Source organism: Agelaius phoeniceus, chromosome 4 (assembly GCF_051311805.1).
Source record: "Agelaius phoeniceus isolate bAgePho1 chromosome 4, bAgePho1.hap1, whole genome shotgun sequence".
Classification (NCBI taxonomy): Eukaryota; Metazoa; Chordata; class Aves; order Passeriformes; family Icteridae; genus Agelaius; species Agelaius phoeniceus.
In genome coordinates, this window is record NC_135268.1 from 53,174,763 (window position 1) to 53,202,053 (window position 27,291).

General features: G+C 35.6%; 1 long non-coding RNA gene across 2 annotated transcripts in view; it reads left to right on the forward strand.

The window, feature by feature from the left end:
• The first annotated feature begins 4,795 nt into the window (after window positions 1-4,795).
• LOC143693850 (uncharacterized) overlaps window positions 4,796-27,291 on the forward strand; it is a 254,812-nt gene continuing 232,316 nt past the window's right edge. For both annotated transcript variants that reach the window (XR_013181833.1, XR_013181834.1), the window contains exon 1: window positions 4,796-5,366. This is a non-coding gene — a long non-coding RNA (uncharacterized LOC143693850). The remainder of the gene's footprint in view (window positions 5,367-27,291) is intronic.

Sequence of the window (27,291 nt, forward strand, 5' to 3'; positions counted from 1 at the left end):
ACAATTTATACTTAAAGTAATTATTTGAATTTAGTTTATTATGAGTGAGTGCATGTTGTAGTGACAAACCAGTCATTAAAAACTAAATCTACATGTACTTACAAAATCTGCCTACAGGGTTTCCATCTCAGTATCTGGATCATATTCTCTAGTTATGACAAACTTGCAGCTAACTGAAGACTAGTCACTATTATAAGCTAACAAATTACCTGATTCTTTCTCTGTCTGCTGTTTAGGTTTCCATTTATCTTGCATTCTTGGGAACTCTGACCTAATGGACTTACACATTTGTTGACTTTTTTTAAAATTCCCAGAGCAGTATTCCAGAAGAATGATGAAGCTAGCAGTTGAAAATATTTAGATGTATAATATAACTGAAAGAAAAAATATCTTGAAATAACTAAATACTTACACAGAGACTTGGTATATTGTCAAGAAAATTAATAAAGTCATTTCACTCCATCACTAAGAAGCACAGACTGGTAAATTTTACAAAGTAGTTTTTCTTACAGGCACATCTGGAATTTCTCATTTCTCATAGATCAGAGAAAAATCACTGTATCAGATTACTTAATTTACATCAGAATGATAACATAAAGCTAAAAGAAAACTTCGCATGTATAAAAGAGTAGAATCTTTAAAAAATGGGGTGTGGTTTATCTGTGCCTTTATTTCAAAGAAAAAAGCAACCAATATGAATGACCCTGTGTGTTTTCTATTTAGTACAGACTTTTGGTGATTCCTTTAGATATCTGGCATGGATTTTGTCACGCAGGAGGTGTTTAATTTTAGAGGTGCCATTAAATGAACTGGAACTAAAGGAAAACTTGAGATAATTTCCCTTTTCTTCCTGGGTACAGCAGAGTGCTCCAAGCCTAGCTGTGCTTAGAGGATTATATATTTATTGACATCTCCATCAGTTACAGACTCAATCTAGCTCATGACACTGGAGGCCATAGAGAGTTCAGCTTCCTTTGTTACTGAAGCATATGGTTGGTCACATTGTTCTTTGGAAATTTATGAAGCCAAAAATTCTTACAAAGCATAAATATTTAATTTGAAAATTAGTTTCTGCCCCTAATCTTTCAACCTTTTATGCATGAGAACACAGTCCTTCTGAATGGATTTTAGAGATTAAACCATTGGAGATCAGAGTTTGTAGTTGCACAATTATTTGCACAACCTTGCAGAAGATGGAAAATGCAACAAAATGGGAAATTAGGAAAATATTTCAGACTCCGCCTGAAAAGCTGCTTTAATTTCTATTTAAAATTTCAACATGGCATTCAATTTTTCAAAAAGCATTGGATTTCCCTTTCTAGCAAAAACAATATGCTAGTAAAACTGGAGAGAAGAATATTGGTATTGTCTGTGAAGTATTTTCTCCATATCAATAACTATTTAGTGTCTCTTGTTCTATGCTGCATATATATTTTTCTGTGTGACTTGATGGAAAGGGCTGACAATCAGGTTGTAATTTGGAATTTGCGTCCTACAAAATCCCACAATGTTCAAAAAAGATGGTTTCTAATTGGTTCAGATGTTGCTGTTATTTTGTTGATCAAAACCATTGGGATCTGATGATTTCTATCTTGCTGTTTTATTCTTAAAAACCGAATTTCTTGTTCAGGTCCCTTGAGCTTACTTTATTTTATGGCAAAACTGGCTTTCAGAAGAATTGGGTCTATTTTCTTCCCTTTCTCAAAAATTTCTGGTGTATTGTCACATACAATGATATCATCAATATATCTTCACACTGTTCCAGCGCAGCCTGGATCAGTCCATTGTTGCTGGTAGGGCTGTGTTTCCACCCCTGGACAGTCAGTTCCAGGTCTTGTGGATTTTCTTCCAAATGGAAGCAAACAGTGTCCTGCTGCTGCCCAAGGAACAGAGAAAACTGCGTTAGGGATATCATTTGTGGCTTGCTGCTTGGCTTCCTGTGACTGCAGCTTGTATTTCAGTTCCAGCATGTCCAAAACAGCAGTGCTTGGGGGTGGTGTGACTTAATCCAGACCACAGTAGTCTACCATTAGTCTCCACTCTCTGCTGGGCTTTTGCACTGCTCATATGGGACTGATAAAAGGTGAGCGAGTCTTGCTGATGGCTCCTTAGATCTCCAGTTCAGGAGTCATCACATGGATGAGAATCAGGGAATCTTGGCATGCTATTGCTGTCAGAGCACGATTGTGGCAGTGATTGGCAATCATTCTTCAACCTCCAGCATGCCCACAACAGAAGGGTCCTTTGGGAGGGCTGATACTGGCATGGATTGGTCCTTTGGTTCAGCTGCAGTGCCTCTCACTGGGGTTTGCATAGCCACAATGCCTATCACTGAGGTTGGAATAAGCTGCTTCCTGTCACCAGGGCTGCAATAGCCACATGTTGTTTTGTCATTGTGTTCAGAGACCTTCCCTTCCCCTTGAGGTTACTTAACAGAACAGGACTCAGTAGTCCTGGGCCAGGCCTCAGCACATTGCAGTGATTTGTGTCTCTGGATTTGCAAGCAGACAGTATATATTTTTCCAATATATATATTTAAGTAGTTTTTCAGATTCTGCACTTATTCAAGGGAAATTCCAAAAGGCTGGAACTGACCACTGCTCTTGTCCATGCTACCTCATACACCCTGCCACTCATAGCTGTCCAGGCTCAGGGTAGATCTCTGGATGTTATTCTTATAAAGTTGTTTACACCTTAAACAATATCAGCAGCACATTCAAGAGCCATAGAAATAGGAACACCCATCAATATTCAAAATCCCATCAATATTCAAAATTCTCAGTAACTATTTTAATTTTGGAGAAGGAAAAGATGGACAAGTTATCTCCCCGGTAGATCAGCTCTCTGAGGAGAAAAGGTAAAAGGTGTAATTATTAATAGTTCCCAATAGATGGCTCCTGAAGTACAGAGTTGATGGCTGTACTGACTACAAATACCAGATTAGTGTCACGACCAACAGTTTTATCATATCATAAGTCAGTGTTACAAAGTACAACAACATGATAACCTAAACCCAGCTCCCCCCAGAGATGATAAACAATACAACAGGGAACACATACTACAAATGTGTTACATGACACAACTAAGACCACGTGCAAAAGCTCTGAGAGCAAATAAATCAACATTGTTACCAGAGACTATGAAGCTAATATAATGAATGCATAGAAGAACTTTGTTTTAATACACTCTAGTCAGCTCTGTTGTTATCTCAAACCTTCAAACCCGATGCTGGGTTGCAAAAAGGACATAATTTAATGTGACAGACAGTTAACACCACACAGAGACTTGCTCACTACTCTCTGCCTCATATAGATAGGAGAGAGAGTTGTGGGAAAAAAATGGAAAATTCATGGTTTGACATGCAGACAAATTAATAAGACAAAAACTGAAGAGAAAATAATAATAATAATGTAGAATTCAAGTACACAAAAAAGATTATGCACAATGGAATTTCTCCCCACCCACCAACAGATGCCCAGCCATTTCTGGAGCAGCAGCTCCCAGCCAGTTTCCCTCCTTGTTTAAATACTGAGTGTGACACCATATGGTTAAGAATGCCCCTTTAGCCACTTTGGTGCAGCTGTCCCAACTGTGTCTGCTCCCTGCTTCTTGTGCCCTCCAGCCAACTTACTGGTAAGATGGTGGGAGACACTGAGAAGTCTTTGACTTAGTGTACACAGTGCTTAGCAAAAATTGAAACATTACTGTGTTATCAGCATTATTCTCAAGCTAAATCCAAATATATTACTGTAGCAGCTAGTAGGAAGAAAATCAACTTTATTCCAGCTGAAACCCAGACACAGTACAACAGAGCTAAACTCAGTAAACAGTACCAAAATAGAACTGTTTAACTCCAGCAGATTTAGATCACACCAACACGGTGATGTGTGACTTCTCCATATCTCCTGAAAGTATGTGAGATGAGGTCCAATTCAGCACAGTCAGATTCCCAGTTCTGCAGTCCCATCACAAGCTGGAGTCCATGCAGAGATTCCCTGGAGACTGCTCTGTTTTGAGCTGACACAGTAGAGTCCCAAAGGTGTCTATTAAATGACAAGATTTGTGCTTCAGGCTACAGACCCTGGAAATACTTTTAACGTATCAAAATTTGAGTTAATTATGTCAGCATTCATTAAACTTGCTTAAAAAGTATTCTAGCATAATTTGAATATTTTCTAACACGGCTGGCTACACAGATTTGTTTTATTTATTCAGCTGAATATACTTTAACTCAAGCATTTTTTTTTGTTTTTACTAAAAGTGTTTTATTATCCAATTCACAGCTGTAACATGGTGCTCAGTATCTAATGTCTCTTTTGTTTGTAGAGTCATAAATGTAATGAGTGCTTACCTACGCTGTGACAGTAATGCAAAAATGAAGTATTTTTGTGGTTTTGCTCTAGAAACTCCAGAAAGGGAAAGAAGCAATAATAACAGAATAGGAACAGGGCTGCCTATTTTAAATGCCTGGCAGTTGTCTAGCAATAGTCCCCACAGTATGTGTGAGAGATTTAGCATTATGCAGCTGACAGAACTTTGGTCCTGTTTTCACTCTGGTAATGTGTTCAGGGAGAAGAAATTACTCAATTAAGTAGTTATTTCAGATTTACGTTAGATACAAAGTACACGGGATAAAAATTAGGAAGCAGAAACATTTATTTTAAATATATATATAAATGTCATGTAAATTTAAGGAATTAGCAGACATCCAAGCTTACCTCCCACTCTGTTCACTGCAGCAGCTTATATATGAGTCAACTACATATAATTTCAGAAGTCCTTTATCTCAGTATTTCTTTAAGGATCTCTGAGATTGCAAGCTAAAAGAAGACCATAGATTGATTGAATCTTTATCTCTCAGCATAAGTATCTTAGCAGGAACCAAAAAAACAAGACCAGAAGTGAGATGTGTAAGAACTGAAAGATCAAAATTTACTGAGGTAAAAGGAGCTAGCACTTGCAAAGTCAGATTGTGTAAGTAATCATTTTCACAGAGTGAATCAGATTTGGAGACAGTCTGACCTCTCATAGTTAGGGATCCTGAGACATTTGCAAGACTCCATCTCTGCTAAACTTTACTTCCAGGAAGGTTGAACATTTCAGACTTTGCCTGAAGAACAGCTCAGGACAGCAGAGTGTTTGGGTGGGTAGAACTTCATTGACACCACAGCATCACGAAGAGTAGCTTAAAGAAAGCACAAATGTGACCTCTCTGAGAACACTAGATTTAAAAAGGACTTTTATTACCTTTCTTCTCCAAAAGAAGAATCAGCCAATCAATGAACCAGAAACTGTGCATCTGATTGAAATTCTGTGTTGAGTCTCTTCAATAATTCCTTCGAACAATGAAAAGCAGCTTAGAGCTGGTGAGTGGAAAAACAATCCTTTGATGTCAGTTGTTTCTCCTGGATAGATAAGCTTGACTTTTCTAAGGGAAAGGAGAGTAAAGGTAAATTCAGGTTTAAAAGTAAGTGGAGACTGGGGCACATTGCTAGCTTTTCTAATGATCTGTGATGTAAATAAAATCAGTATTTCAACATAGTTATGGTATTGCTCTATTAATAGATAACTCTCTTCCTAGATAGTTTGAAATCCAGATATTTATTTGATTAAAATTACACCTTTAATTTTAATCAATCTGCTCTGAAATACTGTAAATAGTACATTTATTGTTAATTTATTGTTATAATTATGTTTTTTGAAAGTATTCTATTTTTTCTGTCACAAAGTTACCCTTGCAGATAATTTTGCTTGAACTGTCAGAGAGTGTAGCTAATAACAGCCAGTCCAGGTTCCAGAATTACATTTGGGTATTATGATAATTCATTAACAAAATTTATAAATATGCAGAAGTAGAAACCTACAGGAAATAATTAAAAAAATTTCCATCACTTTCAATTTATTTTAAAAGCAGCTTTTTATTTTTGCTCTTATTAGGATGCTTATCCTAAAAGAACTTAGTGGCTTTGAAAACGTGTATATTAATTTTGAACATTTTAATTTTCCATTACTGTGTTTGAAGTTTTTGTTTAGATTACTAATTACTGTAGAATTAAAACAAACTATCATTTCTGAGTGAAATAAAATAATTAGGGCTGACTCAGCCTGTTCTTCCTTTGCCATTATACCACAAACCAAAGTAACATCTCAAAATTATTTTTCAAATAATTCAGCTAGCCCACAAAATAATATGTCATCTTACTTTCATTTCAGTATTATAGGTTGATTTTTTTCCTTGAAATAATGCCAGATAATAATTATACAGTAACATAATATCCTGTGTCTAGCCCCATTAAAAGGAAGGAAAAAATTACTGTGTATACTTTTTAAAACAATACTCTCTAAATAACAAATTTTAAGCCTTGTAATAGAAGATGTAGAAAACTGGGTTAGTTTCTTAATGTATTTTCAACAATTTATTGATAGGATGATGGAGGCTCTTCTAGATATGCACGTGTTCTACCCTCCCTTTACTCCTACTCATCAGATATCCAAAGCCTCATAAAATGGGTGAGAGGTCTAGCTGTATGCAGTGATTGCATGTGTCTTGATCTGGGTTTTTGTGTTGGTTTTTTGTAATGTGTGACTTTCTCTGTCCCATTTGCCATTCAGTAGTGATTAACTCTGATTTTATATTTCAGTTGGTCATACAATAGCACTATATGAATCATATAATAATGTAATAGTGAACTTTTTTCAAATTTCTTCAAATAAAAGAAAAGAAGCGGGATGTTTTTTGTCCAGTGGTATGATTTCTCCTTGAAAAACAAACTAATAGTGATGAACCTAAGAGAGTATTTTGCATATCCAAATTTATGGTTCAGCATTCATTTTCAGCAGTGACAGCTTCAAAATATGTTTCAGTTCTGAACTCTTCATAGCAAAAATTAAAGCAAAATCCTCATTTTTAATTGCAGCAATTAACAGTTAAAATGTGAACAAAGTCCAAACTTTCTTAACATTAGCATTTCTAATTATCTTATGTCCCATTTTTACTGAGAGTATGTAGCAATTTAATTGCTTCATAATAACTTGTGATCTATATTTGCAGAATGATTTTTCTTTACATCTTTGCTTTACTTACATAATTTTGCATAATGAAGGTTAGGGTTCATGTTCTTCTGTAGTTTTTTTCTTTTTTTTTTTCCTTATAATATGAAGGGCTGAGTTAGGTAATTTCAGCTGATTCATGCATTATTCTTTTTAGTCATGTATTATGATTTTGTATTAGACCTGGCTGAGGTGGAGTTAATTGTCCCCCAGAGAAGGCCCCATAGCACTGTGCTCTGCATTGCTAGCTGGAAAAGTCTGGTGTCATACCAGTGTTTTGGCTACTGCTGAGCAGCTCTAGCACAGCACTGGTGCCCCCTCCCCAAAATTCCACCCCTGAACCAATAGACTGGGCCTGGGCAAAGTTTTGTGAAGGGCACAACCAGGACACTTGGCCCAACATGATCAGACAGGTGTGACGTAACAGATGTTGTCAGATCAGATATAAAAACTACGAAAAGGAGAAGGAAATAAATGGGCATTTGTTATTTACAACATTTGCCTTCCAGAGAAGCCACTATAGTGCTAAAGCTCTGCTTCCTGGGAAGTGGCTGGAAATATCTTGCTGACGGAAAGCAGAGAATAAATCTTTGTTTCACAGGCGTGTCTGAACTCGACCTTCTCTGTTGCTTTAGTAAAATATCTTTATCTTGACCTATGAGGGCTTTTCTTCATCTTCTGTTCTTCACCCTAGTCCAGCTGAAGAGGGCAGTGATAGAGTGGCTTGGTGAGCAACTGGCACTCAGCCAAGGTCATCTCACCACAGATCTACATATGGGTTTATTAAACTTGCAGCAAGTCAGTTAATAGTAATTTGAGTGAAAAAACCAAAACCAGGATAAAATAATGTAGAATCTATACAGTTTCAGTTGGTTGGTTTTCATGAGCAAATATATATTCACATTTTAAAATGTGGATCTTTGAATTCTTAATGCCCGTCAAAGCAAACGCTAAGTGGAAGATGCATATGTTTAAAACTACAGTTTTACACTGAAGGCTAAAATCTTTGCAAAGTTTAATAAAACAAGTATATTTTAAAATGCTGCTTTTGAATTTATCTTAATTCTTTTCTCAGAGTAAATGATAGTTTTCTTTTGTATATAGAATACTCTGTGGAGTATAAAAAAAAAGTCTTCTACAGAAAAAAGATTATAATAGGCAGTCAAAAATGTGAGAAACTCTAAAAGAAAAACTAAGGTTTCTGTGTCCAAATGGCAAATGAAACATTATATGAGGTAAAATATGATGCTATTCTAACTCAGGGATGTTTACATATTTTTAGATTATTAGCTTCTGAAAAAGACCATTTTTTTTCATACAGTTTGAAATGCATAAAAATTTCAAAGCTGTAAGTATAAAACTTTTTCCACCCAATCCATTCTCAGGCAAATTTTACTATGTAGATTACATTTAGTCTGATCACAGCCAAATCAGACATTGTCCAATATTTTTTGATAGATTTCCATGACAACAGTAGAATATTTCAACTCCAACCACTTATCTGTATTTCTTAACTGTACCTTGATATTTGGAGGGAGGAAAAGTGGAGGAAAGACAGAAACATGTAGAAAACCTTCTTGCTTGTTTCTGAAGTTTCACTGGCATTCTCCCATGCAGAGAACAAAACAAAGGCAAAAAACTATGTCACAAAGGCAAAAAAATTCCTTGAAAGATTTCCCCAGTGTTATACAGCATGAGAAGAGCATATGGCTAATTCTTTTGGTGGTCACTTTAAGATCTCTACTGATTCCCTAGGTGTGTTTCTTTTGTTTTGCTTTCCTAATTACTTTTTATTTGTTTGTGAGGTATTTTTAATTAATTTTTAAGTTATGATGTGGAGTATGGAATCTCATATGTAAACAGAAATGCTGAGCATAATTTTCCTCTGGGAAGATTACATTGGTCACACACTATATGTGCCAAAACTACGACTTCTAATGAAATTTGTATGTGTTCCACTGGGAACTAAACATTGATTGCACTGGAACTGCTTATATTTTTGTCTTGGATTATTAAAGCATCTATTCTAAAAATTTTCATAGGAATTAGGTAGAAAAATTGTCTTAAATATAACAAGTACTGAGGAAAGTTCTGCTAGAGAAATTTGTAGGCTTCATAATATAACTGGATATTAAATTAGTCTGTTAAGTAATGCATAAAAGAAGCCATATAAAGACATAATTGGAAACAGATGGGCATCACAGGTCTCATGGAAGCCTATGTGATTCAGTCTGTTTGCTCTTCAGAGGGATGGGCAGAAGACTTCTAAAATGCAAAAGGCATGGTCATGGTCACATCAGAACAATCATGTTCTTTCATTAATAAGTCCTGCCTCAAAACAGGGCTTGTTGGCTTGAGCAAATACGCATTTTGGAACTTTCCAGTTCTGAGTTTCTTGAATTTTAATCATCCAGCACATCCTATGTAGCTGTAAATAGACACACAGGCCTATCTGCAGTTACTTATCCTAAATATCTGGAATATTGTGTCCACTTCTGGGCTACCTGGTACAAGAGAGACTCAGAGCTACTGCTGAGAGTCCAGCAACAGCCCACTAAGATGATGAGGGGATTGGAGCATCCTCCATATGAGGGAATACTGAGAGAGCTGGGGCTGTTCTGCTTGGAGAAGAAAAAGCTCAGGGAGACCTGTGTCTATGGATACCAGGATCTTTTCAGTCATACACAGTCACAGGACCAGAGGCAAAGGGCACAAGCTCATACACAGGAGAGGCTCTATGAACATCAGGAATCATTGTGAAAGTGACTGAGTGTTGCCACAGCTTGTCCAGGGAATTTTTGGATTTTGCAACCTTGAATATATTCAAAAAATGTCAGTAGATGGTCCTGTGTAGCCAGATGTAGGTGAGTGTACTTGAGCAGTGTGGTGGACCCAATGACCTCTAAAGCGTGTGTGCCTTTCCTTAGGTTAGCTGAATCAGCAGTGATTCAGTCCAACATCCAGCTCTGGCCCCTCCAGTCTTATTTGCACTGATACCTTAAACAGCATAGGGAATAGAGCTCTCCAGCTCTATTAATTCTCCTACAATTCATAATGTGATCATCCTAAATGCATGTTAACAAGATTTTAATATAACAGCATTTGATGAAATATATCAAACTAATCTAACTGTAATAAATAGACCATAAAATGTGTGAGGTAGATATTGTTGAAGTATAAAAATCAATACAGTTATTTACTTCTCATCTGCTTCAGGAAGTTATTCTTAGACAGTACTTAGCTGCCATTGAAAGCTTTTTCCATCCTCCTTTGAAGCATCTGCTAGGAGACATCTATAGACCCTGTTATATTAGCCATCTGGATAGTCCTCTGCAATTATAGAAAATTTCATACAGATATTGCAGGAATTGTTGTTTTGTGAGGTCCTCCTCAATTAGATGTTCCCCAACGAGAGAGCTAGCTTGGATAAATACTTGCAATTTTCTGTTTAATCTGTTTTTTTCCTCATGGCTAAACTTCACTCATGTTTGGTAATATCCCATTATATTGCTTGCAAAGGAACAGAGTAAGTTACATGTTACTTAAAATCCTAGCATGTATCCAGATTCAGTCACCTAAATTGTCACCTAAAACAGACCTGCCTCTCTAAAAAGAATTTGAAGATGATGCCTATGGTTTAGCAGTTTTGTAGTTGCATGGCTCAGCCATTTTATTCTGGTTGGATGAGCAGCTTAGAGTTATACTGTTTGTGTGTTTTGTTTAGTTAGGTTTTCTTTTGTATTGTTATTCATTCACATTTCTTCAGTGATGTAGGACTTCTTGATTTGAAGTCAGTCTAAGAGGAAAAAATATTCTTCTGTAATCCCCTGTGCTTAGAGAAAATGTTTATAGTGAAATAGTAATGTGTAGTTAAATTCATATGAGACTTTACATCACACATTTCAGAATGTTAAAAATGACATAGAGCAACTGCTGTAATTTCCTCAAGTGTACCATTACCATAAATCTGACAAAGATATTTTACTTTGCTGCTGTGTGATATTTTATCTGATTAAGCATGTTGATAATTCTTACATGCCATTAATAGAACAGCTGATATTTTGCAAAAACCCTTCTGAGTCAATGTAAATATAGATTGTCTGCGAAATGATGCAATAAGTTCAGACTCATGAAAGACAAAAAAACTTCTCTTCTTAATTTTCTTTTTCTATTTATTTTCCCCCCTTCAATAATATGAAGAATTCTAACAACTGAGTGTGGACCAAAGTTTTAACATCACTTGTATATAGACCTCTAACATGCATGGACATGAAGTTATGACAGTGTATATATCTAAGATGCACTATTACAGCCTCAGCCAACTGTGTTTGTTGATTCTGGTTTGAATGAGTTCTATCTCCCCAAAAGCACCCTTCTTCCCCCAATAATACTGACTAGCTTTGTGGAAAATGGAAGTAAATAATCTATATAAATACTTAAACCCAGAAAAAAATATATCATTGCAATAAATATGTTGTCAACAAGTATCACTATTAACAAAGAGCAAAATGCAGACAAGAAGTTCTAACAATTTCTAACTCTAATCAGTCTCTTTAAGTTGTAAATTTTCCTGTATCTGATTTGGATCATAAAAAGGAAAGATGTTCTCTTTTTATGTTTCTATATTGAAAAATACAGACTATGGCTTTCTCTGTAAAGTATTTTACAATTTAAAGGACTGAAAATGTAGTATGTGACATTAGCTATTTTAATTAGAAAGTTAAATAATGTGCATTTTTGAGACTGCTGTAAAAATTAAAACTGTTATCCTCATTTTATGGAGTAAAAATGGATATTTAAAGCATAGAACTGCAGTATAGAAACTCATCTGGGCAGAGTTGGGGACAGAAGAGAAGAAAAGCAGCTCTTCAAGCATAATGTCATGTGCTAACAGTACTGAAGTACTTTAGGGAGTTCATGGAAAGCCTTGTTTCATTGTGCTTAGGAGACTTGTTTCACTGTGCATTTTTTTCTGGACTGATAATTCTTAGGAAAGGACAATAAAATGCAAAAAACTTATAAGTCAGTCATTTTAGGGATCCTCTTATGTTTGTCACTTCCACATATCATCTTGTTGAGATCTGTGACTTGGGTTTAGGAAATAATATTAATGCTCCTATATGCATTTGACCTACTGCTCTTTGAGTGACTGAAATGAATCATATTCTGAGGGTCTTGGAGAGATGTGGTAAATATTAGCCTTGCAGGAGATAGAAGCATTGTGTGTGGGAGATGCTGGCCTTTCGTAGAAGCTGTAAATCCATAGTGCAGATGATGAGATACAAGTAAAGATAAAAATGTACTTTTAACTGTATTGTTCCTGCTTTTTCAAAAGTAGAATGAAGAATGGCATATAAAGAAATGAAGATGAGAGAAGTGAACTCCTCCCCTAGAAGTCAATGATACCTTGTTATTTAAGCCATGCTTAAGAGAATGAGGTAAATACTCTGTGACACATTGTAGAAGCAGCACTATTAAAGCAGTTGTTTTTTATTAGGAGAACAGATTCCAAGGCAATGACCTGTACCTATTAGTCAGAGCCGGAAAACAGCAGTGTGACTATGACAGATTCAAGAAGAATTTCATTCTATTTTTCACTAGGATGAAACTGAGAAGTCTTCAGATTAACTAGAAGAAATATTTGCTTATTAATTTAAACAGTAGAATAAACTAAGTACTAGCATGGAGTTACAAAACTTTTTAAAGCGAGGGATTGAAACAGGGATTGAATACCTTATATTCCATATGAGTAATCTCACCATGCATTTGAAGCTTATGTTTTTCCCTGTTGTGCTTTCTTTCTGTTTTGACAAGTAGTTCAACCCATGTCAAGATGTTTTAGTTTTTGTACTTTAGATTTTGTATTGTAAAAAGTTTTCAATTTTTTTAGGTCAACTTCTGAGAAAGGTAGTGGAAACCTTGCATTTTATGTAGACAAGGTTTTGTTCTAGTTAATTACCTAACATAGAGCTATCTACAATCTTACTAGAAGCATGAATGTAACAGTAATGAAAACCAAAACTGGACTTAGCTAATAGCAGCCATGGTAGCACAATCATAGAATATCCTGACTTGGAAGACACCCACAAGGGTCACTGATTCCAGCTCCTGGACCAGCACAGGATGACCTCAAGACTCACACCATGTACCTGAGAGCATCGTCCAAAAGCTTCTTGAACTCTGTCAGGGTTGGAGCTGTGACCACTTCCCTGGGGAGCCTGTTCCAGTCCCCAAACTCTGGGTGAAGAACCTTTCTCTTATATCCAACCTAAACTTCCCTGACATAACTGCAGGCCACTCCCTCAGGTCCTGTCACTGGTCAACAGAGAGAGGAGACCAGTTTCCCCCCACCCTCTTCCCCTCGTGAGGAAGTTGTAGACTGCAGTGCTGTTTCCCCTTAGTCTCCTCTTCTCCAAGCTGAAGAGACTGAGTCATCTCAGGCACCTCTTGGATGACTTCTCCTCTGGACCCTTAACCACCTTTGCAGCCCTCCTTTGGATGCTGTCTAATAGCTCTATATTCTCCTTATACTGTGGCACCCAAAACTGCACACAGTATTCACGGTGAGGCTGTACCAGAGCAGAGCAGGGCAATCCCCTCCCTTGCCCAGCTGGCCACGCTGTGCCTGATGCCCCCCAGGACAGAGCTGGGCCTTTTGGCTGCCAGGGCACTGCTGCCTCATGTTCAGCTTTGCATTGACCAGGACACATGTCAAGTTCTCTCTACAGGGCCTCACTGCCTTCAAGTCGGTCAACAGCTCCTCCCAATTTGATGCTGTCAGCGAGTTTATTTAGTATACCTTCTTGGCCTGCATTCAAATAGTTTATGAAGATCTTGAAGCAGAGTGGCTCTAAAATGGAGCTCTGTGGAGCATACACTCCTATTTATGGTTTCTACCACTTAGAACAGTCTGAAATATGCTTTTTCATTTAAGTTTTTCCTGAATACTATTTTGCTACCTAAACTAGTATTTTCAATATATTTAGTGCTGAATACATTCTTGTTAAGAAGCTTCTGCAGTCTGGCAAGTAGTATGATAAAATACCAGCTTTGAACCTCGTTCAGACAAACAAAGAACTAAAAAAAGCAGAAAAGATTAGAACATCTAGAAGCAAAATTGATATACCAAATCAATATATCTGATGTGCTTCGTGATACTGATGCAGAAAGGAAGATCACACAGCTGTGGAATTTTCTTAAAAAGCTTACAACTTAGCTGATATATACAATAGCTGTTCTCATGAAGTGCAGATACTGTAGAAAACAAATGGAAACATTTCTATTGTGCAGACAATGAATTGAGGGAATTGCTGAAACCAATTCTCAAAGCATTTGAACTAATTGTTTTGTAATGAAACAATTTAATTTTAAGGTAGAAATTATCTTCAGCTTAGTCTGACTAGGTAGGAGTAGTGTATTCCTATTTCTTAAAATAAGCTTTTCAAAGTATGTCTTCAGGATATAAATATCCCAGCTTAAAATGTTTCAGAATTCTGAAAATCCCTCTGCATTTGAATTTCCCTGTATGTTTGTTACATGGTTCTGAGAAATTAGTGTAATGATGATACCTTGACTTCACTGTACAATCATTCATATTCCATGGAGCAGGCCAAGGGGAAAATACTGGACTGCCTACTTTATTTTTCTCTTCACTGAACACACATTAATGATAAAACCTCCTAAAATCATGATCTTTTTTTGTTTAGTTGATGGCCAGTGTAGAAGCCTATTCTTGGCATGCCTGTGAAACTGTAACAGGCGTTAGGTGAAGCAAGTACTGTTATGTCACCTAGAGGAGAACACCACTTTATTCTCAGTCCTTTCAACTTAGCTGGAAAGATAACTGTTTTCATTAATTGGTTTCTAAAAAAAACTTCCATGAAATAGAATGAATCCCATATGTAGTGCTATGGATATTTCTGTGCTGATCTAGGAAGCAGATTTTCTAAAAGCAATATGTTAGTACAGCCTATCAGGTCTGTGCATGGCCAGCTCCGTTTACCTTTCCTAAATCTTTCCACATTCATTACTTCTCTTCATGTTGGAGACACATTCTCTTGGCTTTCCTTTCTGTAATATAAATGGAGAAAAGCATGTACATTCAAAAAAGATGCAGAAGCCTATCAAAAAGAAAACAATCCAGTGCACACAATTCTTCCCTCAGGGACAGGCTGAGAGGGAGAAGGAATTGCACATGACAGCTGTTAGGGTTTGGTTTTGTCTAATGTAGTGCAGACAGACGCTGGAAAGGGTGGCATCGAAATCCCAAACAAAATGAAACCTATCACTGAGCTATCAGGAATTTGTATGGAAATGCATGTTGCTGTGGTTGTATTCTGCCTGTAGATAAAAGCTAGCATCTAAGACCTGCCATCTTCTTTAATTGACACAAAATGCTCTATATAATTTTTTTTTTTTTTAAGTCTTGCTTATATGGCATATAATGGCTAGGAGAAAATCCAAAGGAAATATTAGTCTATATTCTTCACATCTACTCCTGCAGCATTTTACAACATGCAAGTTATTAAATTTAAAACATAAGTATCTTGAATCTTTGGTAATATTTGAATTCCACTTTATTTTCAATAATGAAATATTAAGAAATACAATTAAATTTAAGCAGCACTGATGCAAATAATTTTAAGGAATTTATCACTCAAAGTTTTGAGGGAGTCCATGGCTTCTTTTGCATGTGTTCTTCCTCCTTCGCTTTTTTAAAGTCTTCTAAAACCAAGGCATGAGGTTTGTGAGAGAAAAGAGCAGAACTTGGTCTAGATGGAAGGCAGAACAAGATCTTAGGCCAGCTGTCATCCCAACTAAAAAGACATTATAACTATTCCTGGGTGTTATTTTCATATTAATTAATTCAGGCCCCCCACCAAGTAATGAGAGACTCCCTTCCGTTAATCCCTGAAGATATTTACAAATGCAGTCTTTTGTAGAAGAAATGAGAAACTTTCTTTTCTTCTCCTCCCATCTCTTCCTTCCCTCCTGTCTTCCTCTCCCTGGAATATTTTGGCTGGTTTGCCAGCCAGAAGTAGTCAGGAACCTGCTGACTTCTGGCTTCTCTTGGACAAGTGATACAGCTTCCATTAAACACACTAGTTCCCACAGTCGAGCCAGAGAAACAGATGGAAAAAGTGTAAAATAAAGCTGTGTAAGCTCTAGTGAGGCAAAAAAATTATACTTTTTAAAGTTTTGTTAGCTTTCTACAAAAATGGCACCCTAGGGAAAGTTCTGTCACTGAATTTTATAGGCCAGGTGTTCATCTGAACAAAAGCAAAAAGAAAGAGATGGGCTTTTTCTAAAAAAAGAGCAGGGAGTTTGCTGCTTTCTCAATTATGTGAATGCTTTCACAAAAGAAGTCAACAGGGGTCCCAAAGTGCAACTTTAAAACCATCTTAAAAAGCTCCTTTAAAGTAAGTATTTAAATACTGTAAAGGTTTATTTCCAGTTTCCATTTCCCCTATATTTTTTCTGTTTTAGAATGATAGTTTTACTTGCTTCTGAAGTGCTGAAAATTACTTATAAGAAGCTTTGCAAATGACAATGGGGCATTTTTTTCCTCCCTTCACTTCAGTATTCAAGATGTGTTTTAAAGAAAGATTTCAAAGTGAAAATGAGCATGTATGAAAATTCAGTTACTTACAATGATTTTAAGATTTTTTTTTCCCTTATTTTATATTTTGACCTAGTTTTGACCAATGCTTAAATGTTTAGTTCTGACTGATTGATAACAAAAGTGTGTATCACTGAGACTCTTGAAACAGTCCTTGTAAGTTAATTTTATTTATGTTTTTTTGGGTGTTCAGTGTTCCTTCTGGTATGAATAGTAGGAGAAAGCTTATATAGAAAAGAATTATTATTGAGAGAACTATTAAGGGAAAACATGGGATGGGAACAGGCTCCATAATTTTGTCATTCTTCTTTATCCATAGTGAGAACTTCTATGAAAAATACTGGAAAATAATTTTTCTTGCAAATCTTTTATATTGATTGTGTTGTTTTGTTTTTATTGCTTTAAAACTAGTTGACTAATAAGTCCTTCTGTTTTGAGTTGGAAAAATAAAATACAACATCTTTTTTTATATGGTAACTCAAAAAAAAAAAAAAAATCTCTGAAGACTCTTATCTGTCCTGAGAGCTTTTTGTCTAATGTTGTTCATGTAGAAATTTCTGAGGCCATATGGACACAGTAGGTTACAGAGAATCCTTTTCAGTTTTTATCTATGTCTAACATATTGCTACGCACAATTGTAACTTGAAAGACAAGACAGTTCATTTAAGGTTTTTAAAAGTTAAAAAATATCAATAGATTTCTAATAGCAAGTTTTAAAAATATCTGGACTTAGATTAAATTATATAAGTAACAATTACGAGGTTTTTGACTCAAATGTTGACACAAAATATGATAAAGTCATATTTTCTTGAATATGAATTAAAGAAAATCATATTACATCCCTAATAAACCCCTTGTATTTTCAAACTCTGGTGTATTTGCAAACTTGATGTGCAGATTCTATATGAATATTTTTAAATCCCTTTGCTTACACTCACAAAACATGAGACAGTTATTCAACTGAAGGTCTTTAAGTAACCAGCCTGGAATGTAGGTGTAGATTTCTCCTTGCAAAGAGAAATATATTCGAATAAAGTCTATAACATGCCATACTACTCCAATGAAGGCTGCCTGATGCTATATGCTTCACAAGTTAGTCTGATATTTAATGAGGGAAGTAAGCAAGTTGCAATTACGCCCTGAAAATCTGGGAAATAGATCCTGGGAAGATGGTATTCTTTTGATGTGGTGATCTGCTTTAAGCTCCTGCTTTAAATACAAAGAATATCTTTCACAGCTACCATCAGTGTTGTGTCAGCATTTGCAAATAATGAGACATAAGCAATAGAGAACATAGTAAATGAGGTTTTTATTAATAAAAAACCAAACATAAATGGGACTTAAGATTCCACATTATAAATTTGGGCAGGTGTTCAAATAGAGCCTGGAGTCACATGAGCCCTATACCTTGGGAAGATTTGGCTCATTAAATTGCCTCCACCATGTCTATCTTCTTGAGCTAAAATATTACAATAATGCCACTTGACTACTTTCTGCATAACTTTTTACTCAGAATTTGAGGATTTGAGTAACTGCAAGGGGAGACAAGGGAAGACTGAATTATGCCATCTAGACTTCTGTAAGGCTTTTGACATGTTCTCACACAGCAGCGTTATCTCCACATTGGAAAGAAATGGTTTGGAAAGGTGAACTATTCTGTGGATAAGGAATTGACCAAAGAGTTCTTCAGCCAATTCCTAAACCCAAAACCAGTAACATATTGAGAGTCAATGAGCCAGAGACTTGTGGTCCATGGCTTTATGTCTAGGTGGCCCTCAGGATTCTGTCTTGAGACTGATATTTTTATCAATGACACAGACAGTGAGACCAAGCACACCCTCAGCCAGTTTTCAAATGACACAAAGCTGAGCAGTGCAGTTGACAAGACAGAAGGATGGATGCATCTGGGGGGACCTGGACAAACTTGAGAAGTAAGCCTGTGAGCCTAACCAAGTTCAGCAAGTGTGAGGTGCTACACCTGGGTAGGGGCAATCCCAGACATGAGTACATAGTTGGAAAAGAAGTCATTGAGAGCAGCCCTGCTGCTGGACATAAGCTAAGAATGTGGGCTAGCAGCCTGACAGCCAGCCTCATCCTGGGCTACATCCAGAGTGGCATGGCCAGCAGGAGGAGGGAGATGATTCTGCCCCTCGTGAGACCCCACCTGGACAATACTGTGTCCAGCTCTGGGTCCCCAGACATAGGAAGGACGTGGACCTGTCGAGGCATGTCCAGAGGAGGAGCACAGAAAGGATCAGAGGCTGGAGCAGCTCAGGGCTGGAGTAGCTCTCCTACAAAGTCAGGCTAAGAAAGCTGGGATTGTTCAGCCTGGAGAACAGAAGGCTGCAGGGAGACTTGTTGGGGCCTTCCAGTACCTAAAAGGGGCCTTACAAGAAAGCTGGAGAGGGTCTTTTTACACAGGTGGATGATGCAATTACACAGTTGTACTTCCTTTTGGCAGGAACCATTCCTTTCAGATGTGTTGTATGAACTGCTTGTTTCTGGTTTGGTTTTTATATTATACAAAAATATTATTAATTAAACTCAGGACATACTTTTTTTTTCTCATTAGTTTACTCTCTTTCCTCTGTCACAAAGACAGACACTTAGATTTCTTACCAAGGGTTACATTCTACTGTTACTTTCCAAATATGCATGCAAAAATGTCTATTATAATATATTTGACTCCTATTTTTAGTAAATGATCATTTAAAGTTTGATATCTCAGAATGTATGTTCACAACAGCTAAAGCATTTGGTAAATGGGAAGTTCTGGTTCCATTATACATTGATAACAATACTCAGACTTCAGGGGGGTAAAATTAATGTGAATTTCTTGAAAGGATTTTGTATGATATTTTAAAGTTTCCAAATGTCTATGAGACATCTGAAATGATATATTTGTCTACACAGAGAAAAACCTGACAAACATTGTGGATTTATTTATAGATACTTATTTAAAATTTTGATCGTAAATAAGAAATTTCAAATTAGGAAATAAAAGAAATGTATTTTTTATGTCTCTTACTATTAAGAATTACTAGTATTTCTGTCTGAAACTATAGCTAGCTCCTAAAATGCCTTCACTGTTGGACTATTTTTAGTGGAGATACAAATTATATCACTGTATTTTGAATCACTAGACAGTGCCGCTGTTACTGGAATGACACACTCTATATAAAAAGACAGTCAAATTTCTAAACTGTTCCAGGATACTCATGATTTACATTTAAAGAGCTGTGGAGAAATAAAAATTAAAAAAAAAACCCAAATCAGTAACATATCGTATGTCAAATTGGGTTTGGACACAGTCTGAAGCAATTAGGATTACTTCAGTTAATAAAAAGAACACTCATGAAGACTGATATGGTATAAGGGTATTAATTTGAAGTGGAGATTATAACTTTATTTTGACATATGCTGAATATTAGCCAGACATATCACAGAAAAAGAAATTCTGGGATGACAGCATGCAGTCTGACTGAGCATCTGCCTGAAGCATTCTGCAGTGAATTCCAGATTTAAACATCTGTCTAAGAAAGAGGTAAGGTGGATTTATTATTAAGTCACTAGATGGGTATTTGCAGCTCTTTATTACTTATTAGTTCTGCTAATAAAGAGCTAAAGAGGAAATAAAGAAATGGTGAAGAGCAGGAAAAAGTTTGTTTTCAAGGGCTTATCACTTTATGTTTATTCTATTTTTTCCAGGACGGCAGTAGCCATGCTGTACCTATAAAAGCTCATGCCAAACACAACTCTGCCCTTTTCAAATCTTTTTAAACTCCTGCCCAGAAAACCAGAGAAGTAAGAAATACACAGCCACCCAAATATGTCATCAAGTGACTTACCAAGTGAGGATTTTCCATAATGCAGACTATATGCAATGATGTTCAATAGGGGACCACTGAACAGCTTAAAAATACATGGAGATGTCATATGTCCAGCAAATGACTGAACAAGCCTCTCCTCTAGGCAAAGACCTGGTTCTGCATTGGATATACAGATTTAACAGAGTATGTGCGTGTTCTGCAGGCTGTTAGGGCACTGATCCTTTGCTAGGATGAATTTAGCTGTACTGATTTAGACTGACTGAGAACTGGACTGTATTTATAAACATACATACACTCACAAACACTAACATTAGTTACAATTGCAATAGAGAAATAAATGTAGAATAGGGAAAAGAGATAAATGGCATGGTTAGGTATTTATAGCATGGAAAAGAGGAAGCTTTTGGCACTTAGTTTGTAGAATGTGGTGCCTAAAAATACAGCCAACCAAAAAGAAAAGAAAAAAATAGGGTCAGGGAATAGGGACAAAATCAATTGAAATTCATTTTACTAGAAGCTACTTAAGTGAGAATTCTTGTATACATACAGGTTTTCCTCAGTTAAAACTTTGTATTTTCTTGATATTTCTTATTTCAAAAGGTTCAGTCATGTAGGTATATGAAATGATTAATTCTTTCAGAAGTGCACTGCTGGAATGAACCCTTGAAAACACAGTGCTAGGCATGTAATCGGTCTTCTTGAAAATTTCTGTAGGGAGACATTATTGAGAAGTGGTTTCTATGGATTAATTTATGAGAGGTAAAATAACAACATGGGATGAATTATTTCGTTACTACTGATCTGCTTTTTTTTCTTTTCAGACTGTTTTTCTTTTTTTTTCTCTTTTGCCATAGAGAAGAAAGTGGTAAAAATACATATCAAAATACCTTTATATGTACCTTTTACTTTGTTTATATTCCCATACAACATGGAGGAAGATTAAAATACTAAAGAGTAAGCAAAAAAACCCTGAAAATCAGTATGTTCTCTAGAAATTACTTCATTTAAGTTGACCCTCTTACAGACCTTTCATAAACATTTTTTGTCTTTCATCTGCCCAGCCACGGCTGAATAACATCCTAATAACTTCAGTGAGTTATTTCAGAGACATATTTTTTCTGACACATGCTGCCTCAGGCTTCTCCTGAAAACATCATTCTTGAGATTTTGGCAATCACTTAGTGTCCATCATTCTTTGCCATTCTTCCAGTCTTTCTCTTTGCATTTTGACTCCTTCCTAGGCATCTGTTCTCATTGTCTCCTCTTAAATTTGTCTCCATTTGGAAAAATGCATCGAGTTTGCAATAATCAGTCCATTTCCAGCTCACTGCTATCTTTTGTTTAGAACAGTCTCACAGTTTGCAAAATGCAAGAAATAATTTGCGATTCATTCATGTAGTATTTGTCAACTTTTCTTTTTAGAACACTTCTCTGATAGATCTTTTCCTCAAGGCAAATGTAAACCCCATGTGTTCAAGATTAGAGAAAAGCAATGTAATAACAAATTGGAAGAATAATTTGCAGATGGCATGTATTAATTAAAGAAGGCTATACTGGATATAAACAATCCTTCACACACAAGATCTTCAGAACTGAGCTGTTAAAAATGTTCCCCAGAAAGGGGCAAAGCTTGGCTGTTAAAATCATAACTGACAGAATACAGCCTATAGTATGGTTTATTTAAATGCAGTACTCAGACATGTGAGTGAAAAATTGGTAATATTTCTTCTTACAGGAGAATGAAAAGTCTCAAAAAGACAGAGAGTAACGTTATCACTGCAAGTATTCAGAAACCACATTTCTGTTCTTACAGCAGGAATCACAGCTTTGTGTACTTCAACAACAGCCTGTCAATGTATTTGTCAGTATGTAGGAGCAGTTACAACCTACACTCACGATTATCTGTATTCTCAGGAACAATGTGATATACAAGGGAGGAAAGGCTGAATAGCTGGGTGTTTTTTTTATTTAGAGTAATCAACTGAAAGATCTAAACTACACCTCTGTGTTAATGGTTCATTTACTCTCAGGAATTCATTTGTGCAGCACTTCAAACAAACTGTGCTTGAACATTAAAGACTGGTGGAACAGATCAGTTACTCTTTTAGTTAGTCTTTGCTGTCTTTGTCCAGGAAGAAAAAATAATTCACTTTGACAGGGTGAAAAGGTGGACTTGTATTTTTCTTTCACTCAGATGGAAAAACAGAGTCTCCAAAAAGCCCATACTCTTGCCTGGCATAAGATTTGGTTCTTTTCTTGTCAAATTGTAAAGTGTTTTTCCTCCCTGTTTATTTATGTCTGCTTTTTCTCTTGTTCTGAATAGTGGATACTATGCAAGCCTTTTATACAACCCCGACCTTTGTTCAAAGAGCAAATAAATAATCCAGCCTTCTAGATGTTGGAGTGGAAATGGAAGGACAATGCATTTAAAAGACAGCTCTAACTATGCTGTGGTTCCGTGACATGTCCATGTTACTGAGATTAGAAATTGTACCTGAATAAAAAAGAAGTGCTGCTGAATTTAGCTCTCTCTCTCTAGTTTTCTAAATAGAGCTCTAACACAAGTACTAAAGATCTCCCATCTCATAAAATCAGGAGAGTTAGGTACCTTCAAATAATATTAGAAAAACTCTTCACTGTCAATATGAACTGCATACATCTAGTCAATACTTGCTTGGTTCTGAAGTGCACTCTGAAGTCTTTCATCTGACTTACGACTCCAGGCAGACATTTCTTTTCATTTGATATAAAGAATCCACTTCTGCAGATACCTGTGAACAATATTCCATTTTCTTAAATGTACTTTTTATATAAAATGTTCCACTGGCTATAGAATTACACAAAAAGTAGAAGCATTATGTTGTTTTTAATAACTTTTAGGATAGTGCCAACCTAGTCTTTAGCTTACTTTGTGCTATTGCACAGCTTTGAAAGGTAAGATAAAGGAAGAAGTGAGATTCTTTTAAGCTGTACTTATATTTCCATCTTACATTAAACAGTCATTTAATAAATTCTTCTTTCTAAAACGGAGAAATTTCACCTAGTCCTATTTAACTAGTCTTTCCCTTCTTTGTTACCCCTCCCCTCATGCTATAATTTCTTCTAGCAGATTCATTTTTGCCCAATTTTCTATTACCTTATCTAATCACAAAGTGAGTGAGTTAATATCAGAAATATCTGCTTGTAATGAAAGCTAATGGAAGCAATTGTGTGGTTTCACAAGATTTATTTATTTCCATGGGAATTGTTTTAACATCTATGAAGGAGAGGAAGCTTTATCTCTCTGGACTTTTAGATTTTTAGTCTTTTGAGAAATTTTAAATATTTTCTTGAGAAAAATCAACCCTGAAATAAATGACCAAAATAATTAAATATGAATGGAAGGAGCAAGGAAGAACTCGTTGTGCAAAGTTGTATTAATGAGTAGCCATTCATAATCTTAGGTTCAGTGTGATTAAAGCATTAAGGCTTACTTAAAAGGCAACTACCTCAGGTAACTTATAGAATTTATAGAATAGAATCAAAAATATTTCCTTTACAGTAACTTCACTTCATTTTATTTTTTTTTCCTCCACACAAATAAAAAAGGGTAGCCTTTCATAAAATTAATTCATTGTTATGATATTGAAAATATTTTATGAAGAAAAAATTGGCTATAGAGAAAGTGAAATTACTGGAGTATTTTACAACCAATTACAAAACAGAGATCATTTCAGGAGCAGACCTAGTATAATCTCACACCCTAAATCACCAGGATAGTTCTCAAAAGGCCCTGAAGAAATACTTAAAGGACTTCAGTATAGCAGCAACTAAAATGAAAAAAAATTAACAAAAAATGATGTCAACAGCATAGTATTTCCATTTTTCTGACTTATTTAGAGTCAGCACTTTTTAGATAAGCAGGCTTTTAACTCAGCTGAAGATTTTGGCTGGCTGTGTACATACTCTCAAAAATCAGCAAGGTAATTGTAGTTTTGGTTTGGTTAGTTAAACTTCAGCCTGAACAATGCTTGCATGTATCTTGACCATACTCATCAGAACTTAAAGTTACATCTTAAGAAGCTATGTCAGAGAAAACTCTGTTTTTAACTACAGAATAATTTGTGGGAAGGATGTGAAGTATATAGAGTGGGAAGTGCTGACGTTCTGGCTAAGAAGAATACATATTCCCCATCCTTGCTTCCACAAAAAATTGTCTCAGCATCCTGGGAGGATCTTAGAGAAGTAGTTAGCCTCATGGAAAATTTTCTATTCTCTCTTACTCTAATAATCTGTTAATTTCTGTAACACTATCTTCAAATAAGAAGCAACAGCAGACTTTATTCCCTGGCAGGAAGTAATTTCCTTACTTCCCACACAGAGCCTGAGGGTATTTCTGGCTAGGTACTCTCAGAATACTCTATTTTATTAATTAAATACACAAACTATGATGTAGTGGTTTGACCTTGGCTGGACACCAGAGACCCATCAGGCCTTTCTATCACTTCCCAACCCAGCAGCATAGAGGAGAGAGAATAAGATGATCAACAAATAGTAGATTGAGAGAAGGAACTTTATTGAAGAAAAGAACAAAAAAAACTCACCCCAAACAACACCCAAACTTGTGCACACATAAGCAAAAGGCCATCTCAGACAGAACTAATACATACAATATATTCTTTTTATGTCTTTTTACATAGGCTTTATTGTTAACATTATTTCTTGTTTGGTTTGGATTACGTAGGGAAAGAAAATGCATAATTTTAGGTAATTTTTAAAAACAAACATACTTTTTTACAAATGTATGAATATGAGTGTGTGTATGCACAGAAAACATAAATAATAATAATAAACTATTTCATATGTTATCTTTCATTTCCATTTTTTTGGGGATCTTTGTAGTCATTAAATTAGGTAGAGGAAATTAAATTCCATTCTATACTGTATTTTTAATTTCTTGCTTATTTTTTTTAGGAGAACCTAATTTATTCTGGTTTCCCAATTGACAGATATTCCAAGAAGCTATAGAATAAATGGTTCTTCAAATTTTAAGGAAAACTGGACAAACTCTGATCTCACATCATTAAAAATTACCCTTAAATGAATTGACTAGTGCAATTTTTATGTGCCATCTACTTTAAAATGCCACAAAACTACTTTCACACAAATGGAGCTACCTAGTAATTAATTTATAAATACTATTGAGGAAGTATAAAAGTAAAAGAAATCCAATTTAATGTTTTTATTTTCCCTTCTCCAGTTCTAATCTGTGTTCATGGTTTTTGAATTCAGTGGGGATGTATTTAGGCCTCAACTCTGCAACATTTAAAAACAATTTATATTTATTTAAATTATATTTTGCTCATAGGACTGCTACCTAATAGCTGATTTACTTTTTTACAGTGTTTGACTTGTGATTCAACACTTATAATTAATAATTCAAATAAAACTTTTCTTGAAATCAGTAGATTGCAGAAGTAAAAATACTTCTGAGCTCTGGAGTCAGCGCCATGTTTCATCTGGGAATTTGAGATAGGTGTTCATAGTTGGAGATCAGAAAAGGCTTTGAGACAGAAGGTACCAAATATTATTGGAAGTATTCATCAGGAACAGCTATACATGGTGGAAAAGTTGTGCTGAGAAGGAAGAAAAAAATTTTCACTTTTGACAGGCCATTACAATTATACATTTATATAAGTGTTTTATAAATAGACATTGTTTGTGCTATTTATTCCAGGACAGTTACCTATACTGAATGCATGCTTCACAAATGATCCGTGACGATCAGACCTCATGTAGTTTGGGAAGAAAATAAGTTTAAAAAACTCTTTAGAGGCAAGTGACTTCCTTTTTGTTGAATGCTCTTCTTTAATTTCAATTTTTTTTGCATGCTACCTAAAAATATATTTATATACTGATGTGTGTGTGTGTTTGTGTATATATCTAGATAGATAGATAGATATGAGTGTGTGTTATATTAATTTCAAAAAATGGAAATATTTATGTGTGTATTGCAGGTTTATTGTTCCAAAAACATGCAGTCTGGAAATGATCAGTATACATATATCTCTGTGGGCAGATCTGTATCCCGAAGGGGTGTAATATTTTTGAAGAGTGAAAAGCTGACTCAGACCAGTATTGGTGGTGGGTGGGTCTCTTACATTCTCAGCTTGATTTGAAAATTGGAATCCTGCTCAAGGAGATGTGCTGTTCCAGATAGTTGCCTGACATGTTGTCTTCTCTTTAGAGAACTAACAGCACTTAACTGATTTGCACAAGGCTATATACTGGTAAATTAGCGTCAACCTCAGAATATCAATTTTTAAACCTTTCTTAGCTTGTAAGTATAAAGATAAATGGCTACACAGTTGTCAGACTTCATGTATTTAGTTTTAATTCAACTATTTTCTTCTTTATTACTCTTCCAATGGTTGAATTCACTCTCTGCTAACCTTCCATTTCCTTGTAACTAACTTTATATTTCTAACAGTTTATTTAGCACCAGTGTGAGACTCTTGATTTATACCAGGTATATTTATCTTTTCCAAGACACAACAAATCCAGGCTTCTGCTATATTTTACATAAACTTCTTTACAGCTCTATATATTGCATAAATCTAAACTTTTCAGTGAAACTTTAATAATGCAAGCCATTATGCAAGCCATTACAGATACTTTGTCTGAAGATAATTACTATCTGCCTTTTAGCTTTATATTGTATGTAAATAGTGTAGCAACAGAATACATACCTATCAAATGGGATTTTATCTTTTGCTCATTTTCAGTACTGACTTGCTTCATGGAATATTGCAA